We start from the raw sequence: 27,769 nt of genomic DNA, 5'->3' as shown, positions 1-27,769 counted from the left end.
TGTCTTAAGCAAGGGACTGCCATGGTGGTGATTCCTTTCCTTGCCTATGGTCCCTTGGCGGAGGAAACTGAAGTGGCTGGGGGAGAGCCATACCTTAAGATTTAACAAAGCTCTTGTGATGTCTGTCACCTGGTGGGAGTGTTCCTCCCCTGGGAAACAAGACCTCTGATGCTGACCAAACATCAATGTTGATATTCTATTCTACTCTCAGTAAGTTTCAAAGAGATATGGAAAAATAAGAATTTCAAGACTATTTTTAAATTGAATGACTAGTAAGAACAGGAAATAAGTTCAACAAAAGAAACTCAAAAATCTAGGCAGTGGGAGTGGAGAGGATTCAACCAAAAGAACCCTGAGACCTGGGTTCCAATCCTGGATCTGTCACCTACCATCAGTAGAAGACTGTATCGATTACTAAGCATTGGCCTGATCTACTCATTATACAGAGTCAGTGTTATCTACCTAACAGCATTTTTGGAGGACTAGTTTGGAGAGTTCCTTGGAAGGCCTATGCTAGGTAAACATTCGGGGTGGCAGTGCCAGGTCCTTCCATTTGGCTTTCTCAGTTGACCCAGGGGGTTCTCAGCAGGAAGGAGATGTGCTTGTCATTCTGCTTCAGCTATGCTCTCCTCTTGCTCTTCCTCCCTTGATTGCAGCCCATAGTGACCTCTGGAAAGATAACCTAGGAAACCACTAAACAAATAGAGGAGTGTTTAAATTTTCTCAGTAACAAAAATAGCCAGAGTGACTGGTCTTTCTCAAGACTCCTTGATGCATGACTAAGAGAATTTTGAAATGTCTTTTAAGTTTTCCTACTAGGGATACTGGTATTTCCCCACCATGCTACTTCCATCATCCTAAGATTTGAGCCATTTCTCAGAAGGCTTTCAAAGCTTCCCCCTACAGCTATCTTTGGAAATGAACTAATCTGTTGAGAGTGTTGAAACAGGATATGCCTGAATTTAGTACTGAGGCCCATGTTGATGAATACAGAGATGTATAGATATATGCTCATTCATAGTAACAGGTTATATGTTAGAAATAAGAATGGGAAATGGGAGAAAAAGAGAGAGGAGGCTACAGATGAAGAGTTTTCTACATTGATGGATGGCATATGTGGTAAAAGCTAGAGGTGGGAATGATACTGGATGTTGGTTAAAAACTGGTTATGTCCCAGTTCTTCTTTTCACTAGCTACATGTTCCTGGCACACCTCTGAAGCTTTCTATGCCTTGATTTTATCATCCACAGCATGGGAACAATATTAGTATCAGCTTCCTAGAGTTATTGAAATAGATAAAGGAAATGATAAATACTGAAGAATCTGTGTGATGCCAAACACGAAGTATTCATTACATGGAAGTTATTGTTATTGTTAATAGAACTTTTTTTTATCTTCCAAAAAATCCATCCCAGTATAGAACTGGATTCTTACAAAGCTAGGGAACAGCATTGTTCAAAGGTTCTCCCTCTTGGTTCATCTGCTAGATTATGTTTTTTGACTCAACATCGGTTTCTAACCTTTCTTTTACCTACTGGTATCTGGAAGGCTAAAATTGGCAATCCATAGACTAATGCACAACTAGGTTCTGGACATGATATAGTGCTACCAATGAAACAGGCATCCTACCAACAAACTTGGTGGAGCCCGAGGGAGATCAGTCTCTTCTGTCAATGGGCTAGCAGACAGGGCTTGGAGCTGAGGAGCATCTCAGAGGCTGGATCCCACATTCCAGGGCCAGGCAACTGACCCAAGCCTATCAGACAGTTATAGCAGTGGTGGCAATGGAGACTGCATTAATAACTTTTCAGATACCAGCATTGCAGCTAAGGAAATACCTTGACAGAAAGTGACCTTCACTCCTCCAGTCTTTCCAGGGATTTTTGCAAGGGCTCGTTTTTCTGAACAAAATCTCTTCTGCTTAAATGACTGGAGCTGCTTCTGGTTATTTTACCCAGAATTTTCTGAGTGGCACAGCAGCTCACTGAGCTCTTTCTGTGTCTTTTACCATCTATAGAAGGTGGGGGCTTGGGATATATTGGGATATATGTCCCATCTGTTAAAAGGATGAACATTGTGATATTTAAAAAAAAAGAGCACACCAGCAAAGCCAAAAACAAAACCCCCAAAACAAACAAGAAAGAAGACCTATGCAATTGTTATTGGGTACTCATTTGTACCCAAGTCCATTCCCTTCCTTCACAACATTTTGCAGAAATAAAGCATCACACACATTAAGACTTGTATTTTAATTAAACCATTTGGCCTTTCATTGGGTGTGCAATAGGCCACTTCAATCCACACAATTCAGTCTAAGTTTGGAATGAAGATACTCCCCCAAGCCAGGATCATTGTTAGCATATTTCAGATGATCTTATACTTGGATAAATGGATTCAGAATATATTACTTATTAATCCATTGGTTTACATATATATTTGCTATTTGATGACTGTCCTTTAATATAAATATGTCCTCTTCTAGGTACTGGGGACATAGCAGTGGACAGAACAGAAAAAATCATTGCTTATATAGATGTTGCTTTGTAATGAGGAAGGAAGACCACAAAGAAATCATCAACTGCTCAATCAATAATAATCTCAAGTAGTGGTAAGGGTTATGGAGAAAAATAAAACAGGAACAGTATAGTTTTATTAGGGAGGACACAGAAGACCTTTCTGAAGAGAGGTTGTAACCTGCTTATACACTGGGAGAAGAACACTCCAGGTAGAAGGAAAGGCCTATGTGTAGACCCTTAGTTGGCAAACCACTTGACCCAGGAAGGCCAGCAGGGAAGTTGGGAAGTGAAATCTTTCAGGACAAAAGTAGCAGGAAGTGAGGCTAGAGGTGAGTTTGGAGATTTTGAGCCTAGTAAAGACCTTTGATTTTAATAGCAGTGGGAAACGATGACATACAGTGAGATTACCCAACTTATATTTGAGGATCAGCCTGGATGCTAAGTAAAGATTTTTAAGAAGCAAGAGTGGGCAAAGGATACCTGCTAGGGACTTGCCCTGTATCAGCTGCAGAACAAACTTTGAGAGATATCCGAGTGCAGGTGATCTGGTGTGAAGTATGTTTGGGAACAGTAGGTGTAAAGGAGTGTAGGAGGTGGGACTGAGCAGAGCGAGAACTTCAGATTCATTTTCTATTAAGTGCTCAGCCAATCCCACTGAGAGCTCTGCAACCAGGTCACACCTTCAACAATGTCTCAAACTGGAGACAAAGTGTTAAGGGGTCAGGTCTTTTTAACCTCTCACCAAATAAACGTTATCTATAGACTTCCCCTGGGGAAGGGGTATGCTCTGGAGTGAGACAGCTCTCTTTGATGAAGGTCAGCTTCTGAGAAAGGACTAAGTTGTGAACCATCAGCAAGCAACTCTGCCAGCAGCTGGGAGAACAAGAGCTTCAAATACAACAGGGACCACCTGCATTCACTGGCTTTAGCCCATCTGGCAGTAGTTTCTCCAGAATTCTCATCATTCTCTTTTCCTGGGGAAAAGACCATCATCAGGGCTGCAGCTGAAACTAGCCTTCTTTACTATTCATTTGGATTTTCCACACTTGGCTAACTCTTCTGCTGGTCCCACTAGCTATATATGAAGGAATTACCTTCATTCCTAAGAGGTCGAAATCTCTGGTCACCCTGTCCTTCTGCTGTGCTTGTTCACTTACTGACTGTCAAAATGAGACGGAGGAGAACCAAGAAATTTACTATGAATCCTCGGATGCCACATGCATTCTTCTCTGACTGCAGCATGGTAGAACAACCCTGCTACCTCCTAAAATTCAGGTTTGTTTCCTTCTAACTGTAGTGGTGATTCCTTTCCTTTCCTGCTGAGCTCTTTATCAAGAAATTCAAAATGACAGAGGTGTGAGTGAGCTTGGTCAAAGAACTGCGAGGGACCTTAACTAAAGTGGTATTTGCCTTTTTCTTTTCTCTGTGACCTGAAGATTAGAACAACCTTACATGACGACCCTCAGTTGCTTTCGCAAAATATCACTACCAATAATAATTTCTGCTTAGTGAACCTTGACTTGTGCAGCTCTGTGTTAAGCAGTTTGCACCAATCTTATGAATCCTGACATAATCCTGTAAAATAGGTTTGATTATTATGTACTTGTGAGGGAATTGAGACTTAGGGAAGTCACAAGTCTAGTAACCAGGAATGCTGAAGTTCAATCCAATTTGACCATTTTTTTCTGGAGGAGGTAGCAGGTTAATGACCAATCTTCATGAACATTTCTCTTCCGTTCTAGAATTGAGACTAGTTGGTTTTACCTTAAGCCTGTGCACAGCTCTTTGTCAGGGAGCATAGTTCAGCAAGGCTAAACAGAGAGCATCACAAAGTTGTTTGGCCTTTTCAAAATCAACCATTGGTCTAATTTCATCCAAACAAATGAGCTTATTTTTGCCAGAAACCCCATAACTTGCTCACTTGGCCCAGAACCACCTCCTGGAGTCGATGACTGAGTTATCTTCAGCACAGAAGGTGGGGGGGGGCAGATAGTTTTCTCTCTATAGTGAGTTGGCCTGCTGCATGAGAGCAGAGGCCAGGATTCAACACACAAAGGTTACCTGCTGTATTTACAGAGTGACTCATCAGGACAAGAATGTGGGAAAGGGGCCTCTCGGAGGGTGACATTCTGCAGCTGTGCTCTGCTCTCCAGAGATGAGAGACAGAAAGTAGCTTTTACTGCACTGAGAGAGGCACCCACATATTCCATAGCTCTGTTCACACAGGACGCTGTGCATGAGTTTATAGGACTGAAGTGCACCCTTCCCTGGTCTAATTATTTATACAAAACAAAATTCCTGGCCTTAAATTTTTAATATAACATTTAACTGTCCAAGGAGTTTTGGTACTTCCCAAAACTAACTATTTATCCCAAGGACTAGGGACAATTGAATAATAAAATTCCCTGGGATCTACTGAAGAAAGTGCTGATTCAGTAGCCCTTGGGAAAAATACCAGGTATGCATACATTTTTAAATTTAGACTTCTTAAAAAAAAATTGGGGGATAATACACAGAAAAGCTTACAAAAATTTTAGGCACATAGTTGAAGTAATCATCACAAACTATACATACTCATTTAATGTTTTTTGTTTTGTATCTTGGAAATATTTATCTGAAAATCCATATTTTTAAGAAATCTCCTTGATTCTGATGCATTACCAAGGTTAAGAAACTTAATATTTGAATATTTCAAATATATGAGGTAGTGTAACATACAAAAAGAAGTGTCTCTTCTCAGTTAATGATAGTGAGGTTTGATCCAGAATCAAGAATGTCATCCCTAAAGCACTAATTTAAAAGAGAGGACTTAAAAGCCAAGGTCTTCCATCAAGTTCTGTTAAGGATGGGTAGGATAAACTTGGAGTTAATGAAGAATATGCAAGATCAGATTGCCATGCCAAGGGTGAAAATCTGAGAAGCAGAATTGAGCAGCTTTGACGTTTTAGGGTCACTGGCTAAAAGGGGAGAGGGCAAGTGGAGCAGAACCCCAGAGTAAAAAGAGACCTGGGCTGTATCTGGGCGCATCCTCCCCTTTGCCATGCTCATCACAATGCAACCTCTGTGCCCTCCCTGCCTGCTTTGACAAGGCAATTTTTAGATCCACTGTTGATGTGCATTTAGACCACATTTTAGAAAGTTATTCTATTGTTTTTTAGAGAGAAATATTTGGCTGGGTTTCAGTGGGGCAGGCTAGTAAAATATGTTCTAGCTTTGGAATGAAAGAGACTAGTTTTCCATTCCAGTCTGACCACTTATATTTTTCAATAAATTCCTGGTTTGATCCTTTTTATAACCAGGAATAGCAGCATTGGAGCTACTAACTCAGCTCTGGAGTCACGCTTGTGTGGTTCAAATTCTTGCCCATAATCTTGGACAAACTACTTAATTTCCGTACTTCGGTCCTTTCATTTAAGAGGTAAGGTGATAGTCATAAAATAAATTTCTCAGGATTTCTATAAGGATTAAATGAATTAATCTAGGTAACTTGTTTGTAGCTTCTGGCACATAAGGAATATCCAGTTAAGGTTAGATACTATCATGCTATGCAACCTGATTTAATATCATGCACTATAATTTGAGATTCTTCTAACTAAAATTATATAAATATGATTAAAGTATTACATTTCAAGGAGCCATAAGTCAAAAACTTGAAATATCTCAAATATAATCTGCATATATTTCTGGAATAACTTAGCCTCTGCTTCTTAGTTACTGTTTTCAAAGGACAGCTGCAAGCATTATCCAGTGACTATTTATACCTAAGACTGACAGGCCTGAAAGAATGTTGCCAGAATCTACCAGAAATCATTATGGGAGAGACTAAGCCTTAATCACAAACGACAAGGAGACACTCCACATTAGCATTAAAGAGCTAGAGCTGTAGCCTTGTCTTTCTTCAGGTAACCAATGACCCGCCTGCACATTTTGGTAAAGCAGGACAATAAGTTTTAGGAAATTCTGAGATGAAGTTCTGCTATCATAAATACCAGGTAGTCACTGCACAAAAAACCACAACTACTCCCCCTGATGGCTGGTGCCTAGAATTCAATCCATAGGCCTGTGAAAAACCCATTAGCTTAAATAAAATTACTTTCCTAAAGACATGAACGGCCGTATCTGACCATAACACACTTCTTTATTTTCTGAAAGCAATTCTGCAAAGGCGTAAAGGAATCTTAGAAAGGAATTTCAACATGAAAGTCGAAGGGATGTATAAAGCTGGGGGGGAGGGGGAAGGTACAGGGTGGGAGATGCACCAACAGCCAGCTTTCTCAATTCCATTATTCTCTGTGGATCCAACACTGGTGATCTCTAAACTCATAGACAGTCATCCATTGCTCACCTTAGTATCTGGAATGGACAAAGGATTGTTTTCTGGCCTAGGAAAGTCACTGTTTGTCCTTTGAAGAATCATTCGATCCTTTTCGGTGACCTGTCATACCATCTGGTGAGTAATAATGAGCTCACCCTACTCCACTGATTGCAATAGTAGATATTTTTAAAATGGTCATAAAAGCCTTAGTTACCTCTAGCTAACTTGGATTTCATTCTAAACTATATTAAATATTCCAGCTTTCAACAGGAAATTCATTTAGGAGAATGCTTGTCAAATGGCTGCCCGTGGTGAGAGAAAATTGACTCTCACTAGCCAGCAAAATGATTATTTTTGTGATGGTGGCCACAGAAAAATCATTCATTGAACTCAGAAGTCATCAGCAGAGCTCGGCCTTGGCGAGCTCAAGGCATTCTCTGTTCCAGAGACTTACTTTCTAATTATTGAAAACATGATATGGAAGGAACAAATGTTGGCTCCAACCACGGGTATAATTGATTGGAACGTTCAGTCCCAGCGTTTAGCCGTGAAGGAGTCAAGTCTGTAGGACTGGTGCTGGGAATATGTGAGTGGGCGGGGGCCAGATTCTCTTCTCGTTGTGGTACTTGGCAGTTAGATTCCATGCCCTGTATTTAGAAATCAAGAACTGTTGATATTTAAGGATGGTAAAGGAAAGGCGCCACTAGGAATGGAAGGGCACGGTATGTAGGTTAATGTTATCAGTGTGGCCTGTCGCCCTGACAGCATTGGCTGCTGTGGTCTTATGATATAACTGAGAGGTTTAAAGAGCAGATGAACATTCAGTAGATGGAAAACACTTATCCTGATGGCCTCTCTGCTCTCCTGATTGGGAGAAAAATAGTGGCCCTGTTTTTCCCTGGAGTAGTCACAAGATAGAAATGAAAACAGGTTCTGTGAAGTGGATGGGAGGATGAAGAAAAATGTCACCCCTAATCAGCCAAGGTAGAGAAGGATCAGGCGAGGAAAAGAACAGATGGGTGGAAGGATAGTTCTCGGCTGTTTCGTGGTTGAATCTGGAGGAGTGGTCAGACAGAAGTGCTTGGGCCCACCAGGCTGTTGGCATACCTCGGAGTGCCAGTTCTCAGGGTGGTCTTACCCAGTCATTCTTGTGGTTTGTTGAAACATGGCAAGAGTTCCTGGGAAATGTCTGAGGCCACATTTCTTAGTCATCTGAACTGCAAGTCCAAAATCATATTTAACCAATGCGGTAGCACATGTGTTTACAGAGCACGGATGAGCCCCCAAGTCTGCGGGTGCCTATTGCTGCCAAAGTCCTCCCTACACGTGAATGTGCTCTTCTCCTAGTGGTAGGGACCTTGCAGCCCCTGTCTCTTCTGCAGCTTTTTGTGGTTCTGCCATCTCCTTGCTATTTCCTGCCTCTGGACTTTTCTGAATGTAACCAGGTGTCACCCTGGGGACCAGGGAGAGCACGCTCATTCCTCTTTCTGCTGTTCCACTCACTTGCTGTGAGGCTGTCAATGCTTGTCTCCTTCCTTCTCCCCAGCTCATTCAGCTCGGCTCATTTGCTTTTCATGAGCAGCCGTTGGCTAACGAGCAGGTGTCTGATCCTGGGATCACAAGGAAGTTCTGAGGTAACTTGGTAGAGTGAATCTCAGATTCTTTAATTACTCGCCACATGGATCACTTCTTCATACTTCCTGGGCTTCTGTCTCTGCCACTCAATATCTGTGACACTGGGCAAGTTACCTAATCTTTCTATGCCTGATTTTCTTCATCAGGATTAGATAAATCAAAAGATGGGAAAGTTTAGGATAGATCTTGTTACATAGTAAGTGCTCAATAAACATTCCTTATTATCAATAGTCCCCTTCGTTTCACTGCCTCGTCCGAAGGCCCTGTTTTACATTAGACCTTTCATATTGCCTATTGCTTTTCTTTGTTAATGTTCCAGGCAGGATATCTTAAAATAGCATCAAGATTTCATAAATCTTGGGAAAAAGTATCAAAGAATCATATATTTTACCCTTTAAATATCTTACACCAATACCTAACAATGCCGGACATAGAAAGAATACTAAAAAAAAAAAAAACTTTTTTAAAAAAACTTCATTTAAAGTGTACAAATTTCATGTATTTAATATACACAGATCCAGGAACATAGTGATACTTTCCACATACCCCACCCCCCACACTTCTTCCTCCTCCCTCTCATTTTCCCGTTCTTATTTTTTTTACAAAGATCTATTTCTGTTAGCTTTATACTCATAAGATAACCCTAAGTAAGGAGTTCAATAAATAGTATGAAGGGAAAAAAAAAATGTTCCTCAAAGTGGAGACAAGGGCTGATAAAAATCATCACATCTCAGCATCAATTTCACTCCTATAAATTAACTTTTGGGTACTCTACTAGTTACCACAGACTGGGGAGAACGCATGGTGTTTGTCTTAGAATATATCAGTTTGCATTTTTACCAACAGTGTATGAAGACTCCAACTTCTCATCCTTGCCTACATTTTTACAGTTGTTATTTTTTTGCTTTTGGAAAATAGCCATTCTAACTGGAGTGACAAGACACCTCTTTGTGGGTTTTATTTGCATTTCCCTGATGGCATTTTAATGTGTTTATTAGCATTTGTATTCTTTTGAAAAATGTCTATTCGTATCCTTCACCCATTTCTTAAATGGATTTTTATTATTGTTAAATTTCTTGAGCTCCTTATATGCTATGAATTTTAATTCTTTATCAGATACATAGTTTTTAAATATTTTCTCCCATTTTGTCAGCTGTCTCTTCACTTTATTGATTGCTTTCACTGCTGTGCAGAAGCTTCCTGGTTTGATATAATCACATCTCCCCCTTCCCCCCCCCCCCCCAGGCTTTTGGGGTCTTATTCAAAATGTCATTTCCTATACCAATGCCTTGTAATATTTCCCCTGATTTCCTCTAGAAGTTTCATAGTTTAAAGTCTTGCATTTAGATCCTTGATCCATTTTGAGTTGATTTTTATGTAGGTATAAGGTCGTAATCTTTCAGACTTCTGCATGTAGAAATCTAATTTTCCCAACACTATTTATTGAAGCGACAGTCCTCTCTCCAGGAGATGATTTTGCAAATTTGTCAAAAATAAGTTGGTTGTAGATATATTTATTAATTTCCGGGGTTTCTAGTCTATTCCATTGGTTCATATATATATTTTTTTATGCCATTACCATGCTGTTTTGGTAATAATGGCCCCTTAGTAAGTCTGGAAATCTGGTATTGTGAAGCCTCTAGATTTTTCTTTTTCAGAATTGCTTTTGCTATTCAGGGTTCTTTGTGTTCCCACATAAATTTTAGGATTTTTTTTTCCTAACTCTGTGAAAAACATCATTGGTATTCGTATGGGTTTCCATTGAATCTTAATCACTCTGGATAGTATGGATATTTTTATGAAGTTCTTCAAGTCCATGAATGGGTCATTTTTCTACTTTTTTATGTGTGTCTTGTATTTCTTTTATTAGTCTTTTGTAATTTTCATTGTAAATGTCTTTCATACCCTTGGTGAAATATATCCCAAGACATTTACAGTTTTTTGTTGCTATTGTGAATATGTCTCAGCAAGTCTGTATTTGGTGTATAAAGATACTACTGATTTTTAATTTATTTTGTATCCTGCAACTTTGTTGAACTCTAATCAGTCCTAATTTTCTCTTGGGAGTTTCTTGGTTCCCCTACACATAGAATTATGTTATCTGCAAACTGGGATCATTTGACATCATCCCTTCCTATTGCTATATACTTTATTTATTTTTAAAATATTTATTTATTCATTTATTTGAAAGGCAGAGAGAAGGAGAAGGGGGAGAGAGAGGGAGAGAGGGAGAGAGGGAGAGAGGGAGAGAGGTCTTCCATCTGTTGGTTCACTCCCCAAATGATGCAATGGCCAGGGTTGGATCAGTCCAAAACCAGAGCTTCTTCCTGATCTCTCACATGGGTGCAGGGTTCCAAGAACTTGGGTCACCTTCTACTGCTTTTCTAGGACATTTGCAGAGAGCTGAATAAGAAGTGGAGCAGCCAGGAGTTGAAGTGGTGCCCATATGGGATGCTGGTGTCACAGGTGATAACAACCTGCTGCACAACAATGCTGGCCCCGGTATACAGTTTGTCTTTCTCTTGAACAGTGGTTCAGGCTAAAATATACAGAACTATATTGAATAAGAGTCACTAGAGTAGGCATGTTTGTCTGATTCCAGATCTTAGTAGAAAATCTTCCAGCTTTTCTCTTATACAAAATTGTGTTGGCTCTGGGCTTGTCACACATGGCCTTTATTATGTTAAGAGGTATGTTCCTTCTATACCTAATTTGTTTAAAGTTTTTATTAAAAGCATTTTGTTAGCATTTTATTAATCATTTTTGTATCTGTGTTCATCAGGGATATTTGTTTATAGTTCTTTTTGTGGCATCTTTGGTTTTGGAATTAAGGTAATTCGAAGGAGTTTAGAAAGGTTCCTTTTCTTTCAATTGTCTGAATAGTTTCAGAGGAAGTGTGTTCATAGTCACTTAGAAGTTTTGTAGAATACAGCAGTGAATCCATCTGGTCCTGGGCTTTTCTTTGTTGAGAAACTACTACTGATTAAAGCTCATTCTTAGTTACTAGTCAGTTCAAGTTTTCTGTGTATGCATGATTCAATTTTGATACGCTATCTGTTTCCAAAAATCTATGCAGTTTTTTTCTAGGTTTTCCAATTTGTTGGTATATAGTTGTTCAAAGTAGTTCCTAGTGCTTCCTGTATTTCTGTGGTATAAGTTGTAACATACTCTTCTTTAACATCTGATTTTATTGATTTTAGTCTTCTCCCTTTTTTCTTTGGTAGTCTGGCTAATTGCTAATTTTGTTGAGCTTTTCAAGAAACAGCTCTTTTTATTCCATTCATTTTTTTTGTATTTTTAAAAGACTTTTATGTTGTCTTTCATTAATCTTCATCAAATCTCTTTATATGACTTCAAGTTTTGTTTGTTCTTGCTTTCCTAGGTCCTTGAAATACATTGTTAGGTTATTTGATTAATTTCCATTTTTGATGTTATATACTTTTCTCTCAACACTGCCATTGCTGTATCCCATAAGTTCTGATAAATTATGTTCTCATTTTCTTTCATTTCAATAAAGTTTTAAATTCCCCTTTTGATTTCTTAAATGACAAACTATCCATCCAGGATCATGTTGTTCAGCCTCCATGTACATGTAAGATTTCTGGAGCTTCTTTTTTTCATGTCCAGCTTTATTCCGTTGTGGTCAGAATAAAATACAATATGGTTTCATTTTTAAAAACTTGTTGAATTGTTTTATGGCCTGGTATATGGTCTATCCTAGAAAATGTTCCATGTGTTGATGAAAAGAATGCGTATTCTACAGCTGTGGGATGGAATGTTCTGTAATTATCTGTTAGGCTCATTTGGTCTAGAGCATAGATTAGTTCTGCTATTTATTTTAAAGCTCCCCTGCTCCTCTGGCTTCTGAGGCACCAAGTTCCCCTCTTTTTCTCCTCTCCTCTCACTCTTTCTTCTCAGGCTACCTCGCCCCTGCCCCCAGACTCCTGTCTCTCTTCTCTCAATGTCAGGATAACCTAGAGCTCAACACCCCTAATGTTTTCCTCCTAGGTACTCCTATTGACTAGTGTGACTTTAAATGCTATTTCCATGCTGTTGGCTCCTGAATCTTTGCTGTTGACTTTTCTTTATATTCTTCTAGCCTCTTTACCTTCCCTACTTGCATACTTTAAAACTAATACATTGAAAACTGATCTTACGTTCTTCCCTAAACTGTTCACCTTCTGGTTTTTGCCCATTTCTTTGCCCACTTTAACCTCTCACATGATTTATCAATTGATTATATCACTGATATTCCAAAATAGCTTTTGTGTATGTCCTGCCCATTGCCAATACCATTGTCCAAACCATCATCATGTCTGCTGTAGATTCCTGCCAAAACCACCCAACTGGACCCCTTGCATCCACTTTGTCTTTCACCAATTCATTCCCTGCTCAGTCATCTAATTCTATACTCTGCAATAAAATCTTCCAAAGTCTTACCATTGCATTTGGAATAGAACTTTAAAAACTTTAACATGGCCCATGTGATCTGTGCCATCTAGTCCTCACTCTTTTCACTTCCTGCTATTCTAACCTTTTCTTAAAATGCTCTAGCCATGTGTACGTGCTATCTGTTTCTTAACCTCTAACCTATTTTTGATTCAGGAACTTCTGATATATTGTTTATGCACCCAAAAATATCCCTCCCATAACCTTGCCTGAACTTTAAATTTTTATTTATTTTCACTTTATTTGAAAGAGAGTATGACAGAGAAATTTTACATACAGTGGTTCACTCCCCATATTACTGCAACAGATGGAGTGGGCCAGACTGAAACCAGGAGGCTGGAACTCCATCTGGGTCTCCTACATGTGTGGCAGGGACCCATGTACTTGATTTATCATCTGCTACCTCTCAGGGTTGTATATTCACAGGAAGCTAAATGGAGAGCAGAGGTAAGACCAACCCAGATACTCTGACATGGTCTTTTCCCCTGCACTAAATGCCTGCTCTTTGCTTACTATTAATTTATCCTACCAAACTGAAATAAAGTGTTACTTGTAGAGAAAAATATCCCTTAATCTATCCCCCAAATAAATAGGGTTACCTTGTCTCTGTTCATTGTGTGTGTGTTTAACCAAAATTTACATGTTCTCCTAACTACTCATTTTTAAAGTCCATAGTAAGGGCTGAAGACTGTGGTGGAAGCCATGCTCAGTACAGCACATCTCACATCTCACAGTTAATGCACTGCTGGGCACATGGTAGGCACTTGGCACACCTAGGTGAGTCTATTGATTAGAATTTGGAAGCTGTGTCCTCCACAACCGACGGATGCCAGTTGCAGAAGGTACTTATGCACACCTTCTCCTCTCACCTTCATTTCCAGTTCTAATAGTCTCAGTGGCCAGGTGTTCTATCTTCCTAGCTCTTGGATCTATACCCATAAATGCTCTTGTGAAATTCTCACAGATGTAAAGTCATGGAATTCCAGGGTAGCTGGATACCTTGTGATTGTCCTCTCAAGTCCTTATCTGATGTATGAGTTCCAAGCTCAACATACTCTACTTATAATTCTCCTTTATCTGCTTGAGAACTGTACCAGCAGGGACATAAAGTACCCTGCCTTCTTAGGCAATTGATTGTCTTTCAACATCTCAAACTGTTGCAATGCTGTGTTTGATTTTTCCTGTAAAGCCACGATTTATATTCCTTCTACCTGAAACTTCTATGCATTGGTTTAATCATGACTTCCAGAGACCTAGCAAATGACTCTTTAATGTGTGAACTCCTCTATTCTGACACTTCAGAATTTCTGGTCTCTAAAAAACACTCTCAATTCCTTCAACTGTTCCTATCATAGATATGATTTTGTTCTTTATTATTTTGTTCTCATATATATGATTCTGTTCTTGGTTATTCTTGTCACAAGACAATTTCCCGAGGTGCTAAAGCTTGTGTGACTCAAATCCCATCAAAACAGTGGAGCCTCATGGGAGGGATAGAAGAAAATAGTGCTTGTTGGTTTTTCAGAGTGAACTGCCTTCCATCAGTGACTGGCCTGAGCATATATGGGACATGCAAGGTAGATGAGGGAGGTCAAGTGGGCAGCATCTTCTGAATTTTAGTTTGGATTTGGGAGAGAAGATGAAATGTTCAGAGCCTCTAATTTAAGTTCTTTCCATAATGGAATTATATGTGAACCTACCCCCTAAAATAGAGAATATTGTAACTCAATCTTGAGAGTTTATTATTTTAGAAATCTGGACAGGAAAGTGATATGAGGGGGGAGAGATTAGGGCAGGAGCTGTTTGAATAATCCAGTAAGATCACCTTGATGCTGGGGAAAGCAGTTTTTCTTCCTTGTTAATAAAATGTACAGTGCCGTATGTGCTGAAGAAAGGAAAGGTATTGAGTAATCCCTCCCTGTGGTTGGGGATGGTGGCTGGTGAGTGACATGGGGACAATAGACATAAAATTCTATGAACTTGAAAGCACGAATTAATGCTCCATCCTGGGATATCAACCAGTCAAGACAGTGCTGTTGTCTTTTACCACGTTTGGAGGCTGATCTCTGAGCCTTGAGTCAGGAGGAGAGGTGTATAAACCCAGCAGACGCAAAGGAGCCTTCACTCTCAGCACGAGCTGCTTCCTTGATGAGGAGTCAGCAGGTCTGGTTTTCATTTAACTGCCTCCTGCCATCATAGCATATTAGAAATAAAGTTACACTGACAGCCAATGCAGAGGCAATGCACTTCCTGATCAGTGAGACTTGGCAGTCTAGTGTTTGCTGTTTCAACAAACATCTCTAACAGCCGCAATGGTGGTGCAACTGGTAGAAGAGGTTAAGGGCACTCCTGCTAAATTGTGTGGCATCTATAACCACAAATAAAAAGAATTTATAAGAGAATTACAAATTCTAATCCATATGATATTTTATGAAAGTATTACAAAAAATTTCCTCTGAAATCCCTAGAATGGGTGGGAGTTCCTTCTCCATGATTTCTGCTGATATTCTTAGGACCATTGCTAGCAACATGGAAGTGTGGCCTGATTTGACAAAGTTATCAACTCTCTTCCTGACCTTCCTCTGTGTAGGATGGAGAACTCATGCTGGTCATCAATTCTGTCTTTACACAGTTATGTTAGAAAATTCCCCATCTGTGGGCCAGCACTGTGGTGCAGTGGGTTAAAGCCCCATCCTTCAGCACCAGCATCCCATGTGGGTGCTGGTTCAAGTCCCAGCTGTTCCACTTCTGACCCAGCTCCCTACTATTGCACCTGGGAAAGCAGAGGAGGGTGGCCCAGGTCCTTGGACCCCTGCACCCATGTGAGGGACCTGGAGGAAGCACCAGACTCCTGGCTTCAGATCAGCTCAGCTCTGACTGTTGCATCCCTTTGGGGAATGAACCAGCAGATGGAAGACTTCTCTCTGTATGTCTCTACCTCTCTCTGTAACTCTGTCTTTCAAATAAATAAAATAAATCTTACAGAAAAAGATAACTGTCCATCTGAAGACAAATTTGTTTACCTGGAGTTCACAAATTGTGTCCAAAAATGGTCACTTAGCATTTGGTGATGTTTTACCCTCATTTTCCTATGTCTGTCTGTGTACTCTCTGTCCATCATGTCCATCATGTTCCACAGGTCATATAGTGGGCAAATATTTGACTCTGATGTTGGACTATTTGGATTTGAATCTTAGCTGTGCCATTTCCTAGTGCTGTGACTATGGGGAATTACCTAAATTCTAGCAATTATTTCATAAGGGTGCAAGTTTGAGTCCCAGATGGTTCTTTTTTTTAAAGATTTATTTAGTATTTATTTGAAAGTCAGTTACAGAGAGACAGTCAGAGACAGAGAGGTCTTCCATTTGTTGGCTCACTTCCCAAATGGCCACAACGGCGGTGGCTGGACCAGGCCAAAGCCAGGAGCCAGCAGCCTCTTCAGGTCTCCCATGTGGGTTCAGGGGCCCAAGGTCTTGGGCCATCTTCTACTGCTTTCCTAGGCCACAGCAGAGAGCTGGATAAGAAGGGGAGCAGCCGGGACTCTAACCAATGCCCATATGGGATGCAGGCACCGTAGGTGGAGGTTTAACCCACTGTGCCACATCATCTGCCCCTCAGCTGCTCCACTTTTGACCCAGCTTCCTGCTAATGGCCTAGGAAAAGCAGCAACTTAAGTGCTTTATACCACGAACCCAAGTGGGAGATCTGGATGAAGCTCCTGGTGCTAGCTTTGGCCTGGCCTAGCCCCAACCATTGTGGCCATTTGAGAAGTGAACCAGTGGATGGAATCTTTCTCTCTTCTCTCTCTCCTCTCTATCTGTAACTCTGCCTTTTAAATAAATAAAACTTTGAAAAATTAAATGTGATAACATGCATGAGAACATATAGAACACTGTCTGGGACACAGCAAGTGCTCAGTAAGAATTAACTATGATTTTTATTGACAACTATTCCTAATTTGTTCAACTTTTATTCATAATATGTACATAATGTTCATAAAATGAACACAGAACATTGGCCATAATGATCTGACTTCTCTACACATTAAAAGTTGGGTTCTTCATCTTTTTATTTGGTTATTATTTATAGCCCTTGTCTATTTTCCTGAACTATGGCCTGTGTATTTTTATTTGAACTCTTAATTTAGTTGAGTCTTTAAGCCTTCAACTATAATGTAAATTAAAATATAGTATCTCATTGCTTCTCAGCCTTTTGGCTAAGATGAAGTATAGAATACGGTATCTCAAAAATACTAATTGGCTTTTTTTTCCAACTTAAAATTTTATGTCTTACCTCATAATGTAATGAAGGATGAACATTCTTAGAGATAGGGTGGTCTCATCTTAACACATTAGATTGTTAGTTGTCCAGAATTTCTACCAATTTCTTCCTGGGCTATGGAGGGCATTCTGGAGATAGATTTTGAGTCTCCAAGTATGGCAGACAACAGACTTTTAAGTGGCTGCCGTCAGGTTCCAGCCCTGGTGAAAGGCCTGTGTTGCTATGGCCAGAGAATCCAACTCCTCATTAAAGTCATTAAACTCATGGAAGGTTATATGAGGTTTTGGTAAAATGCATACTCTAAGTTTCATGCCTGAAATAATACAAGGTAGAAATGACACAACATACAAGGTTGCAAGTACATAGAGTAGAATGAAGTGTGAGGATCAAGCCTTGGAAGTGCAGAGTCAGGGGTAGAGCTGTGAGCAGGTATAGTTTGGCTCTGTTTAATACATCTCCACCTGCAAGGATGCCTCAACTCAGTTTTCACTTTTTTATTTCAATTATTTATTGCCACAAATGGTCATTCTGAAATGCCCTGTCAAACTATGCAAGAGGGTTCTAGTAGTAATCAGTTAATAAAATTCATTGGTAAATAAGTCATTCTGAATAATTGTGTTTATATTTGGGTAAATTTCTGAAACCCACACCGTGAGATGTTAGTGTTTCATGTGATGACTCTTTTTTTTTTTTTTTTTTTGACAGGCAGAGTGGACAGTGAGAGAGAGAGACAGAGAGAAAGGTCTTCCTTTGCCATTGGTTCACCCTCCAATGGCCGCCGCAGCTGGTGCGCTGCGGCCGGCGCACCGCGCTGATCTGATGGCAGGAGCCAGGTACTTCCCCTGGTCTCCCATGGGGTGCAGGGCCCAAGGACTTGGGCCATCCTCCACTGCACTCCCTGGCCACAGCAGAGAGCTGCCCTGGAAGAGGGGCAACCGGGACAGAATCCGGCACCCCGACCGGGACTAGAACCCGGTGTGCCGGCGCCAAAAGGCGGAGGATTAGCCTAGTGAGCCACAGCGCCGGCCATGTGATGACTCTTAAAATCACTGTCATATATATTCTGTTGGTACATAATAATGTTCAGAAGAACATCTTCTGCTCTCTCATATAAAGCAAGATCTTCCTATCTAAGTTTGAAGAAAGACTACAGGCACAAGGCTAGAAGCTCTTGACGTAAGTGCAGACATCATGCCTCTAAAGTCACTTTGTGGGATACCACTATCTTGAGAAATCTTTTAGTTTGAATTTATCTTTTACATATAGCATACATCTGGGTTTGCAATATGACCCATTCTGAAAGCCATTTAATAAAGATTTATTTTTTAGAAAGTACTTTCTTACTTATTGTTCTACCTAACCCATACAAATGAGACTTCTCATCCCAAGCTTATAGGTGATGACATTGAACAGGTTTTTTGCTTATTAGTAGATTTTTCTTGTCAGACCTTGATCTCTGATTCCCTTGAAAATAAAAAAAATATCTAATTTTTGCTTCCTCAGAAAATAGCATCACACTTACTAGGAAAGAAGTGAAAACTATCAGTTAACTGTCTCTACCTTCAGTTAATGCCCTGACCCAATGTACTTTCTCCTGGCTCTTTGTTTTCACATATCAAACTAGGGACAGTGCTTTGTTTATCCACCTTGGTAACCCAGCCTACTATTTATTTACTTGTTCTCCATCAACTTTTCTTTCTCAGGATCTCCTCTCAATTTTCTCTGTATCTTACATTCCTCATGGCTTTACCCCTCTTGACCAAGAAAATCACACCTAAGAAATCTGCAGTGAGAGTTTCTTCACGGAAAACGAATGCCAGGTTTGTGCAGCTGCACACAAGACATCATAGGCCACGTCACTGAACAGCTGACCTGGGCAGTTTAGTCCCTCCTAACTCCAACATTCTCAAAGGCCAGGAGCTCGGAGCTCTCACTGACCCCTCACTCTACCACTGGGCAACTCTGGTGGTTATAAATGTATTTCTTTTTTTTTTTTTTTTACTTATTTATTTGAAAGTCAGAGTTATACAGAGAGAGAAGGAGAGGCAGAGAGAGAGAGAGAGAGAGAGAGAGGTCTTCCATTCACTTCACTCTCCAATTGGCTGCAACAGCTGGAGCTGTGCCAATCCAAAACCAGGAGCCAGGAGCCAGGAGCCTCCTCCAGGTCTCCCACGAGGGTGCAGGGGCCCAAGAACTTGGGCCATTTCCTACTGATTTCCCAGGCCATAGCAGAGAGCTGATCAGAAGTGGAGCAGCTGGGACTCGAACCAGCACCCATGAGGGATGGTGGTACTACAGGCGGTGGCTTTACCCACTGTGCCACAGCACAAGCCCCGATAAATGTTTTTCTGATTATCAGAAGAAATCATTGCTCCTCTTTTTCTGATTGTTAGGACTAATTCTTTAGTTGGGGCCACATAGAAATAGCCTGCCTTGACTTCCACACTGCAGAGGAAACCTGTGAATATAGTTCTGAAACAGCAACCCCCTTCCTGCCATCTCTTCCATTCCCTTCCTACCTCCTCCCCTACACACACATACACACACACACACGCACGCACACACCCTTACCTATTGATTTCTCTAGGCAAACTCTGCCCAGTTACTTGATATTTCCTGTATGCATCTTGATGAACAATGTGTATATCACCGTTTTGGTTGCTCACTCCAAAAATATTTAAATCAGCCTCATTCCTACAGCCAATTTAGCAAAGAAGGTAAGAATACAGGAACAGTTGGGAGATCCAGGTTTGCAGAGTAGTTATCTCATTGTTCAGATATGCATTCAAGTTCAATTGTAAGTGGGCCCATCCACCCCAGGTTGGATCCACCCAGATCACTGTCATACCCAGCACATAAAAGTTCCCCTACTTGATTTCCGGGTGCTGTTGGTTTTGCAACTCAGTACTTCCCCTGTCTTGATCTGGCTCCTCACTTTGGGCTTCAGGTCTTGGCAGTCATTCTTCCTCTGTGAGATAGCTGGGTTCAGTTCCATTGTTCTTACAGATATCAAAGTACTGTAGCAGGAACTTTCTTCTTCGTGAAGTCTGCAGTGTGGAATTTATTCCGTGCATTCAGCTGGCAGAGAGCTGTTGAAGCCATATCAAAGAATTTGGGGGGATCAAGGGGGTATTATAAGGAAGTAAAAAAATTATCTGTGCTGATCCTGCTATGGTCCGGAGGCTAGAATAGGTAGACATAATCTCTGCTGCTGATCTCCATGTAATCCTTCCATGAGAAAAACAATGTGGTATGAGAAAAACAAAAGTGCTAAGCTCCCAAGGAGAAAGCTGTTAATGGAAACTCTAGAACGTTCTCTTAGCTCTCTTGCCCTGCTTTTCCTCAATAGATAGATAAGGAAGGAGGCGCAGATTGAATTTTTTAAGATTGAAGCTTTATAAGGACGTTGGAGCTTTGGAGTGATAAAGCTTTGTGATTCTAAGGTTTTAACACATAGGGATTGTGGGATAATAAGGCAAATTGAAAGAAAAGCTCCAGGACTGAAGTAGTTAAGTAGTAATTCCACATTAAAGCACATTTGCTGAATATTTAACATTAAGTAGATATTAGCTGTTAATCTTTAGCCAGGCTGGTTTCAATATTTGACATTTAAATTAAATAATCATACCACATTTAATAATAAAGTCTCTGTATGTTAAACAAATACTGCTTGGTTATTGAAACCATATGTTACTCTAACCACATTGTGAAGGATTCACATGTTTTCAATAACCATCTGATCTTTATTCACATGGAGTACAATGCATGTACTGTACCATGAAATGGAGGGAGCCTATTTATGTCAGCTCCAAGTGATTATTTTAAAATAAATACATCGAATTTGACTTTCTTACTGATCCACCTACCTAATGGTCCATCTACCCATTGTGTAGATTTTGTCACTGAGGAGGTTTATTTGTAACAGCCTATCTTCCTGAGCTCTTATCCTATTGCACCTGCACTGCCCAAATTGAAGAATGAGTACCACCAATACCAGTTAACTCCTCATTTTACCACCAGATGCCAACCTATTTTATTGAGTTGATTGGAAAGGTTGTAAACATTTATATTTTCGGTGCCTCTCCAGGATTAAAAAAGACTTTGGCTTAAATGGAATATTACCATTTCCATTCTTTTCTCACAAATTGGTAGTCACCAAATATGAGAATAGGTATTAATAGTTTGTTCTCCATTTTCTCAAGCACTGGTCATTTTGTTCAAATATAAGTGTACTGACAATGCTTTGTAGCCCTGTTTATACCAGAGTTGTGGCAGGTATGCCCACAGCCTGCAGGGTAAAGGAAGGAAAAGAAAGGAGCAGGAGTTGGTCAAAAGAACAAGATGCCTGTCTTAAGATATTTTTGTGTGTTTTCTAGCCTACTTTTAGGGTAGAGACTTTGGGAAGGTTGCATGTTTGCCATCATCAGATACCTTATTGAATTTCTGTGTAAAGTCATATTATTTAATCTGATAATCACTAAAATTCTATGAACTACTTGAGAACAATGGATTCATACACATTTATTCTGTATTTAGCATTAGAAATGACACATTCCACAAAAGCATCCTGTGAAGGGGGTCTAGGGATTACCTAGTCCACATCTGCATTTTAAAGATCATCAGTAATCTAGAACATTTAGAGGTTTGCCCCAGATCATATAGCTAGTTAGTCATAAAGCTTGCCGTTGAATCTAGGACACATAATCCAATGTTTCTACTGAAGTATAGGGCTATCCAGTTCTGTCTTATGTATATTTTTTTTTTATCAGCAAGGAGGAAATACATATTGTCCTGGTTTTCTCAGACTGCTGTGAGCACATTTTTTCTATTTTATTGTCATCTATTTTATTCCATTCTTGAGCATCATTGTCTGACAGTAAGAACTTGGACAGAGACAAATGAGTAAACATTGACCAAGGATTATTTTATCCTTAATTTTTGTATTTTTTTTCTCTCTGACGAGACCATGCTCTCTGTTTCTGATATCCCAATGTGGCCTAAATTTGTGATGAATGTGGTCTTACTCGATGTTTCTCTGAAAAAGGTAACAAATGAGTTATCTTTGGACCTAAAAACATTCCTCAAACTTTGGCTGATTCTGTGCAGTCACTGGGCAAGTCCTTCCTGAACTGTCATGGCTGTAAATCTAGATCAGTAGTCACTCTGTTTACTTGGTGACTGATACCTCTGGCTCTCTTGACGGTGCCAGTGCACAGAGCAAGGCCAAAGTCAAAAGTTTTCGTGGAAGCGCCGTACTTGAGCCTTTAAGCCGTCTGTATTATGCCACAAGAGTTGCCAGGACTTAATGTTCTCAGGGAGAAAGGTTCTGACTGGGAGAGAAGGACGTAAAGAGTAAAGCTGAAATTGAATATAGCACATCAAGAGATCTTTGCCAAAAACATAGTCTGGACCTGATCTAGAATCTTGACCCAACTATCAGTTTATTGGGGAAAAGGAGATCAAAGCAAAGTGTTAAATAACTATGCAGGCAAAAGCCTGAGTGTGGCTGCTTTAATAGCTCCAACTACCATATTTTTTTCAGGAGAAACATTGCAAGAGGAAAAATCCCAGTGGTTAAAATAAACTTAATCAATTATACTGTGTAGGTTTTGTGTATTGATTTTTTTTTTTTAAGTACCAAAACACAAAACAGAACTGAAGAGACTCTGAGATCATCATGTGAATTCAAACTCTCCAGATGTTAGGCAAGAACTGGATTCCTCAATGGGCCTTAAAAGAAAAAAAAAATCAAAAAACAAAGCCCAACTGACCTCTTAATTTTAGACCCTTTCATTTCCAATTTCTGACTTTAACAGCCATAGACACCTCAAGAACCACTAAGATTTGGTAATGTTTGTAAAAGTAATAGAAAACTTAAAAGTCTAAGAAGTCTGCTGTGTTTCTGTTTTAAAAGTTCTTATCTTTTCCAGAATCAGAGTATATTTACAGAAGAATTGAATGATGTTTTAGATCAGCTATAAGGTAACGCAGTGAGTATATTGGAGATACTAGCTTCCTTCTAGCATGCACCCTGGGAGGCAGTGATAATGCTTCAAGGACCTGAGCTCCTGTCACCCATGTGGAAGACCTGGGTTGTGTTCCACACTGCCAGCTTTGGCCCTGGCCCGGTTCAGATCCATGGGGGTGGGAATCAGTGGATGGGGCTCTATCTGTGTGTTGCTAACTCTATCTCTGCCTCTCAAATAAATACATTTTTTAAAATAAGGGGGTGTGAAGATAAGATTTTACTACTTAACAAATCTTCTGAGCCGGCGCCGTGGCTCAATAGGCTAATCCTCCACCTTGCGGCGCCGGCACACCGGGTTCTAGTCCCGGTTGGGGCGCCGGATTCTGTCCCGGTTGCCCCTCTTCCAGGCCAGCTCTCTGCTATGGCCAGGGAGTGCAGTGGAGGATGGCCCAGGTGCTTGGGCCCTGCACCCGCATGGGAGACCAGGAAAAGCACCTGGCTCCTGGCTCCTGCCAGGATCAGCGCGGTGCGCCGGCTGCAGCGGCGGCCATTGGAGGGTGAACCAACGGCAAAGGAAGACCTTTCTCTCTCTGTCTCTCTCTCACTGTCCACTCTGCCTGTAAAAAAAAAAAAAAAAAAAAAAAAAAAAAAAAAAAAATCTTCTGGGGGCTGAATTGCTTGAGTGATCACTTTGTCTTCACCCCTTCTTTCTCTTTCCCCTGTGTTCTTAGCAAATAATGGAAAAAAAGAGTTCTAGTAGAACAGCTAGTGACCTGGAAGAGCTGGTGGAACGGCAGGGTGTATAATTACTATAGGAGAATTGGTTCTATTTGCAAGAAACATTGGCCTGGAACTTGATGGGTGCTGGTGAGTCTTCCATATTAGTGTCTCCTTTTTCTTTTTTTTTACGTAAAACTATATGATGGCCAGCGCTGTGGTGCTGTGGATTAATGCCCTGGCCTGAAGTGCCTGCATCCCATATGGGCGCCGGTTCTTGTCCCAGCTGTTCCTCTTCCAATCCAGCTCTCTGCTATGGCCTGGGATAGCAGTAGAGGATGGCCCAGTGCTTAGGACCCTGCAGCCGCGTGGGAGACCCAGAGGAGGCTCCTGGCTCCTTGCTTCGGATCAGCAGAGCTCCAGCCATTGCTGGAGTGAACCAGCGAATGGAAGACCTCTCTCTGTCTCTAACTCTGTCTCTGAAATCAATAAAATAAATATTTTTTAAAAACTTTATGAAATAGGAAATATGGAGAATGCCAGTGTATTTGTTTCTTATGGAGGATTTATTTAATTTATCCTTTTGTAATTATATAAAGTATGTTACAGAAGCAAAGCTCCCATTTTCTTTGTTTCTCCTAGATTAGAATTGTTAGCTATATTATTAGAGAAAGGTCATGTCAATTCTGTATCCCTTTGCCTAGGAAAGAAGTTTAGTAGTGTTCTCAGTAATAGCTGTTGCTCAGAATTAATTGGATTTGTCCTGGCATAATTTCTAAGATCACATCCTATACTGAAATCAGAAGCTCTGAGACAACAGGGAATATATGTAAAGAGGAATATGACCATTGCTTTAGGAATCCAATGTTAGTGGCAGTGTGGAAGAGGAGCTGTAAGAGAGAAACAACAGCATCCGAATGAGGGGCATTTTATAATAATGCACCTGAGACATGAGGGTAACTGAAATAAGAAAGTGTAATTTGAGATGGAAAAAATAAGATGGCTTTGAAATATGTTTCTGATGTAGAAACAACAGATTTTGGAAACTTAAAAGTTGTGAGGAAACGAGTAGCAGATGTGTAAGCCAGGGGGACTCTCGCCTCTGCTGCGATAACAAATGGAACCACAAAGAGGACTATGCTCCACCTGCCCACCGTCTTCATCCGTGCAGTTCTATGGAGGCTAGTGGGACAGGATTTCCACAGCTTACTGCAATTTAGGTGTAAAGAAGGTGAGGAAGTGGGAGATACTCCTGGGAAGAAATACACAGTATGCAGCTGTGGCTTCCCTGGTTCCCTGTAGTTCCCTCATAGTGGTGATTACAAATGCACACCGCTCTCCTCACACCCATTCCTGCACCCTGCTTGCTATCAGTGGCACCTTCCCAGTAACCCGAGCCTCTGGCTAACCCGGAGGATCACTTGCAGCTCTGCACTTTCTGGACACTACGTGTCCAGCCTTGGTTTTGGCCAATGGGAACCATACCATTCCCCAAGAGGAACGCCAAATGTCTGGGTCTTTTCTTTTTCCTTCAAACAGTGTTCTGTGCATAAAAATTTAGACCGAAAGAATGTACATTTTGTTCATGTATAGGTCATAGCTAAAGAATGTCTCTAAACAGGGTGTTACTATTCACAATCCAATCAGAGTTCTGTATATTCTTTTACTCTCAGAAATACTACTTGTGTTTTCCTTAGTTTGTTACAACCAAAACATATTGTCAAGAAGAGCTGGTTCATTCTGAACTCAGAAGTGCACGTGTACTAAGCGAAGGTTCCAGCAGAGGCCTGTGCTGTGTCAGAGTCTTCATAAAATGTAGGGCTCTCTATCACATGATGATAACTGAGCTAATAATCATCTGTTGTTCTCAATAGGATTACCTGATAGGATTCAGGTAAATGAACTTGATAAATCTTGGTGTTAACAGATTTCTTCATTTAGGGGAAAAAGGCTACAACCACCACTCTCCAGGCCAAAAACAGGTGGGAAACCCTTTGGTGGTGACTATGGGGGCTCATCTCAGGTGGAGGGATACCTTGGAGCAAGTGAAAGACAGGGACAGATTGCCAGAACTGTGTCTTGGGCCATTTCTTTTGATAGAAGATGAGCTGTGAGGCTATGTCATAGTTTCTGGTGAGAACACGAATTAACCAGTTTTGGTAAACACAGCAATGTGGTCCTCCCACATTTTAGGGGATCAGAAGTAAAGCAGGGACCAGTATTTGACTACTTATTTACCAGCTGCTTTTCTCAGATGACAATGATCTAACATCTTCCTGGCCGGCAAAAAAACAAACTTTTTTTTAAAGGATTGCCTTTCATGTAATAAATAAATAAATAAATAAATAAATAAGCGTTACAGAGAGGCAGAGGCAGAGAGAGATCTTCTATCAGCTGGTTTACTCTCCAGATGGCCGCAAAGGCTGGAGCTGAGCTGATCTGAAGCCAGGAGCCAGGAGCTTTTTCTGGGTCTTCCACGTGAGAGCAGGGGCCCAAGGCCTTGGACCATCTTACACTGCTTTCCCAGGCCATAGCAGAGAGCTGGATAGGAAGTGGAGTGGCTGGATCTCGATGGGATGCCGGCTCTACAGATGATGGCTTTACCTGCTACACCACAGTGCTGGCCCCAAGACAAACGTTTTTAAACAAGAATTTCTTATGGCATTTTTAACAATAGGAAAGCCCTTTTGAGCATCCTCTTACCAACTTAACACTAAAAGCTGCAGCAGTCCACTTAAGGATGCCACTTAGGCCTTTCTAAAAGAGCCAAGAAATCTCTCCGTGGGAATGGCGTTTGCTGTGCTGTCTGACCTGGCCCACTGTTTGACACCCAAGGCTGTATGTCCTCCTGCATTTGGCCGGCCACAGAGGAGATGACAGCCGGAGCCTTCTAGCATTTCATATTGGTCACCATCACAAAGCCAGTCCTTCTTGGCCTTTGGCATCCTGTTAGCTTCTAATATCAGTGATGGCCCTGACATCATTGTGGGATGATCAATTTTTTTCCATCATATTCTTCGGAATACTATGAATACATGACAGGTGATTAGCAGAGAGCACTTAGCAGTACATGGGTATTAGGTGATTCCTGTTGTCCGTTCCATTAACCTAACAGTTAATGCTGTTTTGACTTTGACTATATTATCAAATAACAGATTTTATCATGCACCAAGATATGAAAGTGATAGAGCTTCTGCCTGTTGCTGTTTATAATCCAAGTTGATGTTGTGGCTTCCTATTACTAAATCTTTTTATTTATTCATTAGGAGAGAATTCCTATGCACTGTCTTGCATCAGAATACAAATAAGTCCCCAATTAAATAAAATCAAAATTCAAGATTATAAGCATATTTCAAAAAGTTCCTGGCAAATAGAATTAAAAGATGTTTATTTTGGTGCAGGAAAACTTTCAAATCTATGCATAGCATTTTCACAATTCTCAGTGTCCATGAACTTTTGAATACTCCTGGCATAGAAATCTGAAGTTTTGTCCCTCATTTTGAAAATTTAATAAAATGAAAATAATTATTATATATTAATGCTGAATTTTATGTAAGTTATAATCAGCCTTTGTAGTTATTTAACATTGCAGCCAATTTCAGAAAAAAAAATCTATTACATTTTTTCTATGTTTGCTCACACCAAGTGATTCCATTTCCACAGCCCTTGATCTCTAATTTTAATATAGTTAAAATACTTTGACTAATCACCATATGTCAGGTTAGTGCCAGCAACTAAAATTTATTATTCTACTTAATTCTTACCATAATGCTACAAAGTAGGTTCTGTTATTATTCCTGCTTTCATATGAAAATATTTTAGGTTTAACAGTTCAACCAACTTTACATTATTACACTTGGGTGTATCTGACTCTGAAACTTATGGTTG

At 40.4% G+C, this 27,769-nt stretch overlaps 1 long non-coding RNA gene across 3 annotated transcripts in view; it reads left to right on the top strand.

Annotated features, from left to right (window-relative positions):
* Window positions 1-3,494: 3,494 nt before the first annotated feature.
* LOC149123077 (uncharacterized) overlaps window positions 3,495-27,769 on the top strand; it is a 40,964-nt gene continuing 16,689 nt past the window's right edge. Inside the window, exons 1-5 of one of the 3 annotated variants that reach the window (XR_016218017.1) lie at window positions 3,495-3,791; window positions 5,816-5,934; window positions 23,127-23,178; window positions 23,896-24,031; window positions 24,188-24,370. This is a non-coding gene — a long non-coding RNA (uncharacterized LOC149123077). Of the gene's footprint in view, window positions 3,792-5,815; window positions 5,935-23,126; window positions 23,187-23,895; window positions 24,032-24,187; window positions 24,371-27,769 lie in introns of those variants that run through there. The other 2 variants (XR_016218016.1, XR_016218018.1) reach the window with 2 other exon arrangements.

Source organism: Oryctolagus cuniculus, chromosome 12 (assembly GCF_051225735.1).
Source record: "Oryctolagus cuniculus isolate XC-2025 breed Fujian yellow rabbit chromosome 12, ASM5122573v1, whole genome shotgun sequence".
Lineage (NCBI taxonomy): Eukaryota > Metazoa > Chordata > Mammalia > Lagomorpha > Leporidae > Oryctolagus > Oryctolagus cuniculus.
Note: the sequence above shows the minus strand (reverse complement) of the source record. Positions and strands in the feature narration are given on the sequence as shown.